The sequence below is a fragment of the Hemicordylus capensis genome, chromosome 3, assembly GCF_027244095.1.
Source record: "Hemicordylus capensis ecotype Gifberg chromosome 3, rHemCap1.1.pri, whole genome shotgun sequence".
NCBI classification, from domain to species: domain Eukaryota; kingdom Metazoa; phylum Chordata; class Lepidosauria; order Squamata; family Cordylidae; genus Hemicordylus; species Hemicordylus capensis.
The window spans coordinates 132,184,904-132,200,119 of NC_069659.1; the positions used below are offsets into that span (position 1 = coordinate 132,184,904).

Here is a 15,216-nt window from a genome sequence, read left to right on the forward strand (position 1 = left end):
GGTAAATCTTCCCTCTCACAAAAGATGTTGAGTCAGTGATAAGGATAAGGAGATGCATCCATTAAAGGTACTGATTGACAAACAGCTTTGGCATGCCTCAGCAATTCCCACATTGTTACACTCAGAAGAGTGATTAGCAACAATGGAATCCTTGCTGGTTCCACCCAATACATCTATTCAACACAGAAGGTCAATTGGAATGTTCCCCCAGGACATGTTTTGGGGTATAACAAGCCCCAAGTTCATGATCCAATGTGCTCTTTGCATACCATTTACCTTGGAGTCACCAGCTGCTTGGGCTATTTACTGTTCACAGGCCACCACACGAGGCTGTGTTCTGTTCTTCGTACCACTCCCTGGATCAACTTTCTTGCCTAACCTGATCTGCCCAGTCTTCCTTGCCAACAGAGGAAGCTGGTTCCACAGAGGAAGCACTCTTGTGGATTCACCTCTATCAATCAACCCCTCCAACCTTCTCACCCCTGCCTTTGACTGAGCTGTCTTGAGGAACGAGGTCCCTCGATGGTTCCAGGAGCCCCGGGGTTTCTTTGTCGAGATCAGGTGATATGAATGTCTGCCCCTTGCTGGGCCAACTCCATCTCTATTCCTTTTTCCTAAATTCAGCCATCTTCCTCTCTAAAAAGTCTCTGTCTCTTTTATAGGGATGTGCATGGACTGCAGAGGCGTGGTCCAATGCTGGGGGGGGGAGTGTCGCTTTAAGGGTGGGGGTGTACTTACCCCTCCGGCGCTCCATTTTTTAGTGAAATTTTCAGGGCGGCAACGTTCCTCCCTACTGCCCCTGCCCCCTTGTTGCCTGCAAAAAACAGAAGTAACTTCCACGCATGCAAGTGCCATATACATCACACACACTGTGCGGCGCTCGCATGCACGGAAGTTACTTCTGATTTTTGCAGGCAACAAGGGGGCAGGGAGGAACGCTGCCACCCTGAAAATTTCATTTAAAAAATGGAGCACCAGAGGGGGGAAAGCGGCAGGAGGAGTAAGTACAACCCCTCTGCCCTTAAAGCAACACCCCCCCACCCAGTGTTGAACCGCCAGACTGGGCCACTTGTGAACCGGTTCATGCACATCCCTACTCTTTTATACAGTTTATTCAGTTAGTACCATAAGCTAAAGCGCCTCATTGCTGTTGAACGTATCCTTAAGAGTAACATTTATTTATTTATTTATTTATTTATTTATTTATTTATTTATTTATTTTTGTATACCAGCCCAGCGTGGTGTAGTGGTTAGAGTGCTGGACTAGGACCGGAGAGACCTAAGTTCAAATCCCCATTCAGCCATGAAACTAGCTGGGTGACTCTGGGTCAGTCACTTCTCTCTCACCCTAACCTACTTCACAGGGTTGTTGTGAAAGAGAAACTTAAGTATGTAGTACATCGCCCTGGGCTCCTTGGAGGAAGAGCGGGATATAAATGTATAATAATAATAATAATAATAATAATAATAATAATAATAATAATAATAATAATAATCACCCTTCCAGAATGGCTCAGTGCAGTTTACAGCATGATAAAAACAAAACAATTAAAATCAAACTATTAACACACAATAAACCCAATTAAATAGCTAAAAACCCTGGAAATCGGGGCAACAATTTAAAACAGTTAGTCAATCATTTAAAACCCTGAAAGGCCAGGCCAAACAGCTAAGTTTTAAGGGCTCTCCTGAAGGACAACAATGATCTCAAATTACGAATTTCTGCCAGGAATGCATTCCACAGCCCAGGAGCAGCTACAGAGAAGGCCCGTCTCTGCATCGCCACCAGACGAACCGGTGGCAACTGGAGACGGACCTCCTCAGATGATCTTAACATGTGGTGGGGATCATGTAGAAGAAGGCGCTCTCTTAGATAACTCAGACCTAAGCTATTCAGGGCTTTAAAGCCCTGCATATTGCATTAACCACACATTTTCCCCCCACTCTACTCCTCCCTACAATAAAGACTCTCTTTTGATTTTGAAACTTAAACCTTCTCTCAGTCCAGTCCTTTCCTGGGTCCACAACTTTGTGCAAATTTAATCTGATGTGGAACTGTCCTCTCTGAGTTAATTTTCCCCATGCAAGCCCGAACAGATATTTAGGGGTGTTCACCAATCACCCAGGAACAGTTTCATTAACACCCTGATGAGCCCAGAATGGAGACAAACAGGTTGAAGCAAAAGGTTTTCACTTTTTCTTTGGCGACACAAAATGATGGTTCATCTGCAACTCTAGATTTCAGCTCCTTCAAGCATTTTAGCTTCAAGCACATCAAGGTAGCTTTTCATTTGTAAATATATTTGTACCTCTTTACAATCTAGCTTGCTTCATATCATTGAACGCATACCTGTTGCGAGTAAAAGATGCCAAAGTGCTTTTGGATGTGGGTACTCTCTCAAATAGCAATAGAAACATTTCTGTGTACTCAGTAAAAGGCTCAACACTGTGGTACATATCTACTGAAACTCAAGACAGAAGCAGTTTTAAATTTGGGAATGGCAAATGGGTGTTTATGTGTACCACTGAGATAGATCCACATATCACTACCTTGTGATTCAGATGGCTAGCAAAATAGTGGTGTACCTAGGGGAATTGGGGCCTGTCTTTACCCCATCCCTGGCAGCCCTGCTATGTTTGTGTGTGTGCAAATGCACAAATGTGCACTAGTGTCATCCCCTGCATATGATGTCACATGCAAGGGGGTGTGGCCAGAGACCTGGAAGCACCACATTAGCTTTCTGGAGTGTGTTCCCAGCTACCCTGTTTCCCCGAAAGTAAGACCTACCCCGAAAGTAAGACCTAGCAGTAATTTCTGATGTACCGCTAATTGCCCTAGTGCATTTTTGGGGGCTAAAATTAATATAAGACACTGTCTTATTTTTGGGGAAACACGGTAGTGCTTCATTGCTGGGTTCCTGTTTTTCACTCTCTCCCATTGTGTGTGGGTAGCATCAGTTGGACATATTGTCCGTACTGGCCTACTATGGTTTTGTCACCAAGGAATCAGTGGAAGTAGGCCTGTTCACTGAAGAACACCATTAAAAGGTGGCTACAATGCCACAAAACCATAATTTATTAATAATATTTACATTCTGTTTTCATAGCAAAGAGAAGGAGATATTTCCCTGTCCCAAAGGGGTTCACAGTGTAAACACAAACACAAAGAAAACATCAGCGACAGTTACTGGAGGGATGCTGTGCTGGACTGAATGAGGACATATACTCTCCTCCTACTAAACAGGACAGCCACCTCTTCAATAAAAGATGTCTCCTCACTCAGCAGTTAACAAACAGAACACAAACACAAGTTTTAGCAGCTGATTTCACTGCATGAGGAGGATTAGAAATTTTAAAAGTTAGAGTAGTCTTTTTCTACATCGCCTCTACAATGTTTCTGAACATAAACATATTTACATCAAAATAAAAACAAAGCTTCCAAACAAAGCCAAAATACAAATGAAGACAGACCTTCATTTTCTTAGGTTGTTCCTTCAAACTTAGGAACAAAAACTGATTTCCCATTAACAGGCATGGACAGTAAAACAGAAAATTGGTAGAGTTTGCCATTGAATAGAGTAATATTAGAGTAATATTAGTAATAAATTAGTAATAAAAGAATAATAAAATATTAGTAATAAATTAGTAATAAAAGAAGTATAGTAATATTAGAGAGAAAAAGACCCTTTTAGGATATATTCATGCTTCTGCTGACAGAGAAACAAAGCAAAGCAGGGAAGATAAGGAGAAGAGTTGCTATGACTGAAAAATTAGACATAACTTGGGCAAGAATTCCTGCTTTGTCCTAGACAGAGTAAACTGGGTTATCAGTGCTACTGAAGGTTGAAGAACAAGGGTGTGTGTTCATTAGCTCACACAACATTTCACATGCAAGGATGATTTTCACCCACCCTTCTCTCTGCTGTCCCCAATGCTCCCGGAAGGTCCCCAACCCCGAGGGACATATTTTCAGGGGACATCAGGGACAGCAGAGGAAGGGGTGACAAAAGTCATGTTTCCTCCCTTGTGTGCATGAAAGGTTCTTACACATGCATTACATTAGGAAGTATGCAACCATTTGAGACAACTTCTCAAGCGTCTCCATGAGTACACGTGGCTGTTGGGAGGTTCTATAACTCAACCAGGATCACATGGCAATACTGATTTACAAAACAGTGGTGAACATGCAACCTTTATGATTTGTGCAATTGTTTCAGCTCAAAAAGAGGAATGCCACATTTGCAATGATTGTGAAACCTGCAAGGCCATATATCCCCACATGGAAGTTCATGCAATTGGCACATTCCTGCAATCCTAGCCAGGTTACAAGTCTGGCCTGAAAAGAAAGGTGCGGAGAAAATCTGTGTTCCCCCCCTTTTTTTTGGGGGGGGGAAACCAGTTTTTTCTGTCCCCCTTCCCCCAGGGCTTCACATCTCTATCCTGGAGACAATTGTGTAGGAGACTCCTGGCAGAGTGGACTGGCCTCACTTCTTCTATTATACTATTTACATCTCTGGGGGAAAATATAGAAAGCTAGCAAGAAAAATAATAATGGTGATGGCCTCATCATCCAGCCATAAACTGAATGGCTTTGGAAACAGATGACAAAAATTCATGCGAGTCAGCTATGATGGAAAATAACTAGGGTATACTCAAAAGTCAGTAAGCCATTGAACTGGTCCTCATATGTTAAGAATTAGACAAGTGGGATTACTACCCTGCTTTCTAGAGGCATCTGGCTGGGATACTATTGAAGAAAGCGCTGGACATTTGGCCTGATCCAGTAAGGCAGTTCATATGTTTTAATGTGGAAAGCCAGTTATGCAGCCTGCTATGGCTATACAGTGGCCTTGTCAGTTGCATGTCTGTGTAGACTCAGTGCACACACATAAACATGAGGCTATTCTCAAGTGCACACCAACCCAGGCTAGCGAAGCCCAGCCTGGGTTAGCCTGCACGTGAGAACCACCAGGATCAGGCTTGATCTCAGCGGGGCAGTGCTGCCTAGCCCCGCTTTGAAGCCCAGATCTTAGCCAGGGTTAAGGGCTTGAGCTAGTCCTTAACCCGGCTCTGGGATCGTATGTTCACAGGGGCTACTTTTAGCCTCAGCTGACACTCCTGGATCTCCTGGGGAAATTCTCCTATGCATTGCACGTGTCACGCAGTGCATTGTGGGATCTCTGACAGCTGTGACACATTGTCCTAGCCTCCAGAGCTCTGCACTGCAGCACAGATCATCTGGGAGCATGGTCTGCACTCCCACCAACAGAACCGTACTTGTGTGTGTGTGTGTGTGGGGGGGTAACTTTAGCCAGCTTCTCCCCCCCCCACACCGCCCATTCGGCTATAGGAACACCCTCCATGTCTCTCTTCCCCAAGTCAGGACTGTATTTGAGGGGCTCAAACTACACTGCGTGGCAGCAGATCTGTGCGTTTAAACCTGGTTTTTCCCTTCATAGAAAGCACGCATGAGATACAGTTTTAAAGCAAACTGGGTCCTGGGGGGGAAGAGAACAGAACTGTCCCACTTATGCCCCTTTTTGCTCTTTAAATAGGAAATTCCCACCCCCTTACTACAGGATTACAGCAGCTCCAGGTTTAAACATATGGATCTGCTCCCCTCATTTGTAATTTAGCCCTATGATTGCTCTTAAAACCCTGAAGGTCTGAGCCAATGAAAGCACAGGCTGCAGTGACCATCCTCAGAATAATTGCTTGTTATCCATTACTTACAGTTGATTAGCCTGATGCTAGGTCACCTTGAAGAATTCCTGTTTTTCAGTCATGAGGCAGCCTAGTGATACTGGTGACTCACTCCAGCAATGCTCAACAGTAGGGAATTCATAACCATGGTGGAACCTAGAGGCCTTGATGCCAAATCTTAACACAGTCTGACGGCTGTTTTTGTCTATTCTTACCACCAACAGAAGCACCTGAACTAATAAATGGTCTGTTTTATTGTGTGATTACAAGCAAAGCTCCGCAAAGGAGTCGGAACTGGCCCTTCCATGGGGCAGGATGAGGTGACCCATCACAGGCAGAAGCACAGCAGAAAAGCAAATATTTTTTGAATGAATGGTAATACCTTTATTAGGAAAAGCACACAAAACAATGCAGCTGATTTTAAGCCCACCATCATTATAAAACAGGCAGCCTTTCCCAGGAGGCACTGACAGAATTAGACCAAATAATTATTTTATTGAGTACAATAAGAGAAACCTGAAGAATACAAAGCACACAGAGTGTTCGCACATGACTCTTAAGATGTTAAGATGGAACACATGTCTAAGCACAATCTGAGCGTGAACACATGTCTATGATAAACTGTCTTGTAATAAATGAATGAATGAATGAATGAATGAAATAGTGTGGATCAGTGTTCCCTCTAAGAGGGATTTCCAGATGTTGTTGACTACAACTCCAAGAACCTCCAGCTACAATGGCTTTTGCTTGGGGATTCTGGGAACACTGGTATGGATTCTCTAATAAGTTATGAAGTGTAGACTCCAATGTTCCCTCTATTTTTTCATCTCTGTGTGGAAAGAGTTTTGTTCTGGGCGGCAGTATCAAGGCAGTGTGTGCGCACATGCAGTCAGAATGGGGTCTTCCTGATTCAACCTAAGCAGGATCTAAAATTAACTGAGTGGGCGTCAAAAAACTTGTGTGCTTCGAGGGAACACTGGTAGACTCTCTGATGTGTGGATTCTCTGATAGGAATACTAAGTCTTAAAGCTTAGGGGAAGGACTAGGATGGGAAGGTTTTATCAATATGGGGGAAACTAAGGATGGGAATATAGACAACACAAAGATAAAAAGAAAGATGGGCGGGGGGTGACCGGGAGATTAATGGAGAAAGATCCTAACTGGGTCAGGTTAAGGAACACCTTGAGACATTAGACAAGTGGAGGGAGATGGGACAGACAAGAGTTGGCCCAAAGACAGGGGATGGAGGAAAAGAAAGACAGCAAAAAGTATGAATATAAAACTCAAAATAATTTGGACACATGGAATGAATGGGTCCCATCCAGTCTTCCAGAGCAGGGACCAAGAACAATTGGAAACAGAAATCTGAACAGACTTGGGTACACACAATGGGAAAGGTCGAGATCTGGCTTCATTCTATTCAATGGGACAGCTGCTAACTGACCTCCCTAAGGCAGGATTATGCAAACATAATACTGCTGATGGATCCTGGGTCTTTGTAAATTGAGAGTGCAAAGGATTGTGGATTTGCTTCACTGTAACCAAGTATGGAACTTGATAGATATCCTTGGGCCTAAAAGTCAGATTAAGCTTCCATTACCTGAACCAGGTGGTAAAAGCCTGTGGCCTATACTCTCATGAGAGGGGTGTTTGTAGCAGACACCTGAATATTGGTGTGCTTGGAGATAATGCTGTCTGGTGGTGGATCATTCTCTCTCATGAACTTGTGAATACTGTCATACATAGGGGTGTGCACGGAACCGCAAACTGTGGTCCGGCACTGGGGTGGGGGGGTCCCTTTAGGAGCGTGCGTGCTCATCTCTGTGACGTGTGTGCACACGCAAAGGACTCCTGGGATTTCAAGCAACTTCGGGGAAGGGGCGGCAGGGAGGTGTCCTGCCGCCCCAATTACTCTACGGATTACGGGCGCCAGAGCAGGAAAGCGGCGGGAGGGGTAAGTAAACCCTCCCACCGCTCTTAAAGGGACCCCCCCACCCGAACCGGACCTCCCAGGTCCGGTCCGGTTGCTATTTTAATGGTCTCTGGGCCGGGCCCATCCCTAGTCATACATGGGACCCCTCTGCTGGGTTCCCCCAACCCATGTTAAAGATAACTCTCATTCCCATGACTGTCCATGTCCCCCAACTCCTCAGGCCCCAAGCAGTCTGAGCAGGTCTAAGTATCCGAACTGTTACAAGCAGGGCAGGACTGGGGGCACTGAGAGGTTGGTGGAATGTATGTGGAGAGGATGCCAGGTTTTGAGCAGGATGGGTAATTAAGGGAAGGAGTATTCACTGCTGCCAAGTGCGGCGGAGTGCAGGGGTGCCCCCACGGATGGGGTGCACCGGAAATACGCCCTGTGGGCCAGTCAGAGCCTGGTTACAAGTGAGAATTCTAAAGCATTGCTCTTAGCACCACAGTAACCTCTTCTGGCCACTAGAGGCAGAATGAGTCATGTTAATAAGTCTCAGTTGAGTCAAAACCGTTCAGTTGTTGAACGGTTCTGTGGGTATGTTATTCAATCTCTCTCTCAGTGTGTGATGTTTAGTTACTTAATCTGTTTTTTTTGACTCAACTGTATCCAGATAATCTCTTGAGCTAAACTTCTTTGTCACCGGAGCATACTCTTGCTGTGTGAGGATTTTAATGTTTCTCCTTACAACCTCAACGCAAACAACTTTGGGTTGGGTTCCCAGACAAGACCGGGGACGAAACCCATATTCTCAGGTAGAGAGGCCTGGCTGGATCCCAAGGCCCAGCTTATGCAACTGGGTTGGGAAGCAAAGCATTCTGAAGCTAGTCACCTGAGACTAGGGGCGATTGTTGGCTGGCCAGGTGAGCTCTGCCTGCACAAAGGAGGGCTGTTTGGAACATATTGACAGGAAGACTATTAAGGGAGCTGGTCAAAACAGGTTGCTCCAGAGGCTCACCCTTCAAACTGTTCAAAAGCGAGACCCAGGCTGGCTGAGTTGGGGGATTCATGCTCTGAGGTAGGTGGTAAAAGCCTAGGAGCATCTGATCCTGTTGGGCCGTTCTCTCCTCCATTGGGATGCCTAGAAGAAATACTAGTTTGGCTTCTGCCATCATAGGGCTCTACCGCCTCAGGCTGGGATGTAAAGTGACGTTCAGCACCCTTTCTGTTGCTCAATTCTGCTTGTGGTTTTGGAGTGGACCTGATTGGGTTCATACCCCTACAGGGGCCAGGGTGTCTCTATTTCCAACTGCCCTCCCCATGGGGGAAGGGGCCTAGGCCCTCCCCTCCCCAATAAAGGCAAAGGAAAGGTTGTGCCGTCAAGTCATTGTCGACTCTTGGTGACCACAGAGCCATGTGGTTTTCTTGGTAGAGTACAGGAGGATTTACCATTGCTGTCTCCTGCACAGTATGAGATGATACCTTTCAGCATCTTCCTATATCTCTGCTGCCTGATATAGGAGTTTCACATATTCTGGGAAACACATCAGCAGGGATTGGAACCAACAGCCTCCTGCTCTCTACGCAGGTTACTTCCCTGCTGTGCATTTAGGTGGCTTCCCTTCTCCAATAGCTTGGTAAAAGATAGAATAAAAAAGGGGGGGGGGATTCATAGCTCTAACCTGACGGGTGGGAAGGAGCTCAGCCCCAACTACTGTCCCTCCCTGATGCTCATTTACAAGTTGCAACAGAGCAACACTTTAAATCTTGACTGCAGATCATCTCTTTGCCAGGAGAAAGGCAAAAAACAAAAACAAAACAAAACAAATAACAGTGAAAGGCTTCACTGGTACCAAACAAGAGACTTGATGAAGCTAACTGACAACAGTCCAACAAAGGAAATTTTGGTAGCCTGTGCATGAGACATGGGCGGGAAAGGGAAAAAGGTGAAAGTCACAGTGGCTTCCTGAACTAGGCCAAAAGTTAAATAGCAGTTGTAGCGTGGTGCAGTCTCCATGCAGCCGACTGCCCCCCACGCGAATGTGTGCCAAAGTGACTCCTCATGGGGCAGCAGCCCCACTGACAGGCAGCATTGCCTGTGAGCCAGGCTTTGTTGATGCAGTCACAGGCAATGGAACCGTATTCTACTTCATATACCAGCAGGTATGAATGTGTGCCAGAAGCTGAAGAACTCTGCTTTTGAAAAATAACATCTCTTGTACATATGAAACCTATGCATTCCCCAGTGCTTCCAGAGTTATGTAAAGAGGCACTAACACTGGACTTAAATATATATATTTATGGCTCACTCACACTGCTAAAGCAGCACACACGGAACTTAGTATGAACGAGCACCTTACAATTACATTCCTTATAAAGGGTCAGCAATTGCTCTATAAATGACAGCCTAGCACTGCGAACGGTGTGGTCATAATTTACGAGGTATTACACATACATTTAAGTTCTGTGTGGTTACTATGAGTAAAAATTATTTCTTGCTTACAAGATTGTGAGCTACAGCTGCAAACCAACAAGTTGTCTGTATATAAGCCCTATCAGTGCAAGTTCTATCTTCTATACTGCAAAGTATAAAAGTATAATAAAAACAGCTTATAAAGACACAGCTTTGTTCCTACGTAGGACCTGCAATATTATGTACATATCCCTGCAAGCCACCAAAATGCAGGTAATTCTGGCTCAGGGCATGTTTGCCAGCTGGCATTAAGTGCAGCCTCAAATGGAAGGACAGAGAACCACTGTTGAATATCACATTTTTAAAATGTTTTTAAAGAAGGAGACCACATTTGCCAATGCTTTCGAAAGCCAAATATACTTCCTGCCTCATTTTATGAGCTGTAGCTTTGGCATAGCAAGTCCTCTGAAATGAAGCACAATGACATCAGTACAAAACGGGACTTGTGACGGTGAATATCATGCCTGTTCTACGATATCATCTCAGTGCAGCAGCAGCCACCGCTGTGGCCAGCGCTCCTGAGCCAGCAGCACAGAACTGTTCAAAACTGCTGAATGCCTGAGACATGAGTGTAGTGCGACATACCTCTATATGCTCAGTTGGACAGCACAGGCATTGCATGCAGAAGACCTCAAGTTCAATCCCTTCCCTGGCATCCTTCATTAAATGGATGTCAGGTAAGACTGTCTTTTCGGAAGGGCAAGAGACACTGCCAGTCAGAGTGACAGTGTTGGACTAGAGAGACCAATGGTCTGACAAGAAGGCAGCCTCATGAGTCCATATACCAGAGTAAGAGCGGTACAAGACTGAGAACAAATCGCCCATGTTCTAAGCACACTTTGGCACTCCTGTGTAGGTACAAGCCTGTATATTGTAGTAAACAGTTATACTGGGCATGAACTGACAATCAGTGGCACCTTCCTGATGTGAACCCCTCTCTTTGCACAACTGCAAGTATGTTTAAATTTAGAATGGGGTCGATCACAACGTTTGGTGGCCAAGAGTGTTAATATAGATTGTGGTTTTACCATTTCTGAATACATTTTATTAGACGTCAACTGGTGAGTCACTACATACTATTGATTTAGCACAGACAATAGGGCAAGCCAAAGAACATATTCAGTACAATGTATTGTTGCTTTTCCATAAATATGTGCTAATTACTATTTCTGTCTACTAAGTGAAATGATCTTTGGGTGTAGTTTCTCCTAAAACACAGTAACAAAGATGAAATTAAATTTGATTCAGTTCCAATTTGATCACTTAAAATTTTAACTTTATTCTTTTAAGCATTTTAAAAAGAATTGTACAAGTAGGGTTTTGCAAAGTAGCTTTAATTACTGTGACTGCTATCCTAAGTACACTTACTTGGCAGTAAATCAAGCTGAACTTACTTCTAAGTAAGCATGCACAAGACCAAGCTGTAAACCAAACATGCTCTAAGAGAAGATAAAATAGAGTGAAGATGCCAAACCAAATTTTAGGATCAAATATTTCACAATGCCTAGTTTCATCTGCCAAGATCAGTTCATTACAGACTCTGAATTTGCCTTGAGATTATCAGAACAGGAGGAATTTCCTGCTTTTCCAGTTTCAATCTTTGAGACTAGAATAATAAAACCTAAACTTCGAAAGAAACAGTGGGACTTTTTCAAAGTCTAAATGGTAATCTTTAAAGTCAACACAAATATTATTTTAGTGAATGAGAATATAAAACTTGAACTGTCCACTGGGAATCTTGTGGAACGAGGAAGCAATACTGTACTCGGGGACACTACCTCCATCTCACAGTCACCTTCCCTAGCCTGAACAGATGACACCCACCCCCTCACACTTTCTTCTAATACTTTTATGAGGCCTGTTAATAGCAGAACAAGCTTTAATGTGTTTCATTTTTTACACACCACTTTGTAAGTATGTCAGCCTGATCAAGGGGATTTTTAGATCTACAGGGGGCATACACTGAGTCATTTCGGAAGGGCGGTATAAAAATTGAAGAAAGAAAGAAAGAAAGAAAGAAAGAAAGAAAGAAAGAAAGAAAGAACACAAAGTTTTAGAATGGAATCTTTTCCTTTAAAAACCTATCTATTGTTCTTTCCTATACCTCTGAACTACAGTTTTCCCTATGATAACCTAAGGATATAAGCAAATCAGCTCAAACTTATACAGTGAAAATGAGATGTAGTATGACCAAGATGCCCTGAACAAGAAGGCAAATACAACCATACAGGAAATTTTAAATTCCAGTACAGCAAAAGTAGGATAAATCAAGCATGTAATTTCTGAATGTTTTTAAATGCAAGGTGAAAACTGTAAACAGGAAGAGGAAATCTGTATAGTTTTCAGAGCCAAGTACACGTGTTATCTGAGGAGCAAAGGCAGGCAGGAAGCGAAGCTCACATTGCAGCAGATTTTTTTTAAACCCGCTTGTAGGATTGTTTGTATATACCATAAAGCTAGAACCAGCTTTACTACTTCTACTTATTTTCCAGTTTTCAATCCTTCCCCTTAACCATAACCACAAAGCACCTCTAACAGGACTGAATGTCGACAGGCAATGCTGATTCAAGTTTTATATAATCCTCATGTCTGCATACCTCTACCGACAAAAAGGTAGTCTAATAAAATATTATGCTTACCTATTTTATGTTTTGATTTAGAAATCAAGATAGTTTTATGTGTTAAGACAGTGTAATACCAACATTAACAGACATTTCAATTAAATCTCAAGTATATATAATAAGCAATTTAAAGATTAAATTAAGCGGAATCAACTAAAATGCTGATAATATGGCCGATTCTATACTTCCCATATTATTCATTAAATGCACTGTTGCTTCAGTATAAATAAGTTTTTTCACATCTAATTGAATTTTGTAGATATTTTTATATAAGCCTGCATACTTTTTCAGCTTGCTACTGTCTCATGGTAAGCCAAGGATTTATCAAAGTTCTAATAAACCAATGGTGTCATGCCAGAATAATGAGAGATTTGGTAGGTTTTGGGGACACAATGGAGGGAGAGTTTCAATACACAGAAAGGGGGAAAGTAACACTCAAGTCCTTTGTCCATAAAACCACCAACCTTTTTGAAGCAACTGAGTAGATCTGACAGCTGCCATTTGTGACTGTAAGTGGCAGCAGTTGACAGAGCTCGTGAAGTATGCCTGTATTATTCAGACCCAAACTATATTATATAAAAAAGCTTACAGGCCATGGTAAACACAGGCATTAATTTTTCACATCGTGTGTTGCTATCTGCTGCAATCCCTACTCAGCAGATCCAGGTAGAACTGGGCTCTGTAGATGGGTTTGTTGCAAGTCAGGTACTGTTTCCAATATTCTTTTGGAAAGCTAGTTTTAGGGATTACTGAAACCATGTCTTAGTGCTAGTGGGACAACTTCATAGTAATTTCAATAACCATCAAGACTAGTTACCCAAATCCACAGTATCATCTTTAATTGCTTTGTCAGCCAATGTGATAGTTTTCTTCTCAAATGACAATAAGCAGGATCCAGACCAAGTTATTCATGACAGAATCTCATTGGAATTAATGGGACATAGGTTAAGTCACGACTAAACTTATTTCAATGGTGCTTAATTATGACTAACTTAAATCAGCATTCTGCCCAATGTCACCATTTTAGTTGCACTATAGATTACAGTAGGCATCCTCTCAAGCAAAGAAAACACATTCTGTTCTGAAACATTCCTAACACCCCCTCTAAATCTCCCTCTTCAGCCAAAGAATTTCACAAAAATAGCACTCTGATGTTCTCCATATATTGGTGCAGATTTATTTAAACCAAGCCAATTTCATGACTACATGAAAATTTATCAATAATTACCACGTTTTCTCAAAATAGTCACCAACAGCCCTTGAAAGTAGGGCAGAGATGTGCACAAATCCAACGGAAGGAAATAGAGAATATTCTTTACATATTTAGTGTCCCCTGCTTTAGAAATTAACAATAAGAAGCACTTCTTGTGACAAATTTCTTTTGTGAGTGTACCACTATAGGCATGTAAACTTTACTTTCTCACATTCATCCCTGGTTATCCATGCCTCTCCCATCCCTCTCCTCTGCACTCTCCACTGAGTCTGCAGGTTGTAAACACCTTGAGATGACATGCCTTTTTTGCTTATACTCTAAGCAATATACACATTAACAGCACTATAGAAACAAACAGTACTGCAAGTTACATTCATGGTTATAATAATTTCCTTAAAAACATGAAAATCTGGAGTCTTGGCATCTGCATCAGGCAATGGAATAAACATAGGATGTCCCCTGTTCTCAGGAGTAATGGACAATAACATTCACATACATAAAAACTAACCTGAAAAGTGGTCCAAAGATGAGAGCCTACGTTGTTTAATTATGACCAGTGTGTTGCTGCCAAATATATAAATGCAGCTTTGAAAGCAAAAGACGACCTTCCTTATCATACCTGCAGCGGCTATTACTTGGAATAGTTACATCATGGAAAAAAATATTGTACAAATCATACAGGTACCAGATAACCAAATTAAATAAACGTTAACTTAAATTGAAAGGTCTTTTCCCTCATATCTTGTTAGTACCATTGTGTGTACACACACACACACTTCATAGTAGCTTATTTTCATTCCTATCTTTTCAAGTTTTCCTTATTGAATTTAATTTTCACTGTATACATTTTATTATGTTTTCTTACAAGCACCTCCCAGCCGCATCCAATCCCCAACTCTACTTGAGCTCTGGAGCAGAGGCAGAAGGCTGGATTAGGGTTGTGAGAGGCACAAACCTTCCAAATGAGCCTAACATACTGCCTGTGTGCATGTCATGGGGGAAAACAGAGACATGTTGAGCCCTATTGGGATCTCCCTGTGCCCTGTGCATTTATAGATGCAACAGGTCTGTGTTCTCCTGTAGTAGAGGTGCCAACACTGTGAAAAAGTTGCAGAACTTCTAAAGCCCGTAGAGACTACAGAAGAATTCATTGAAATGGCTTAACCTCTGGCATCTCTTAGACAGCTAGAACGGGGCTGTTTCTTGGCCTTGGCTTTTGTAAGCAATGGACAAAATGTTACTGATATAAAGTAACACAAGTTACACGCACTTTGGCTGGGATCTAATCTAAAGT

At 42.8% G+C, this 15,216-nt stretch overlaps 1 protein-coding gene across 6 annotated transcripts in view; it reads right to left on the minus strand.

Moving 5' to 3' along the window:
- Nucleotides 1-15,216, minus strand: part of CRACDL (CRACD like) — a 99,246-nt gene that overhangs the window by 15,315 nt on the left and 68,715 nt on the right. The window lies entirely within an intron of this gene.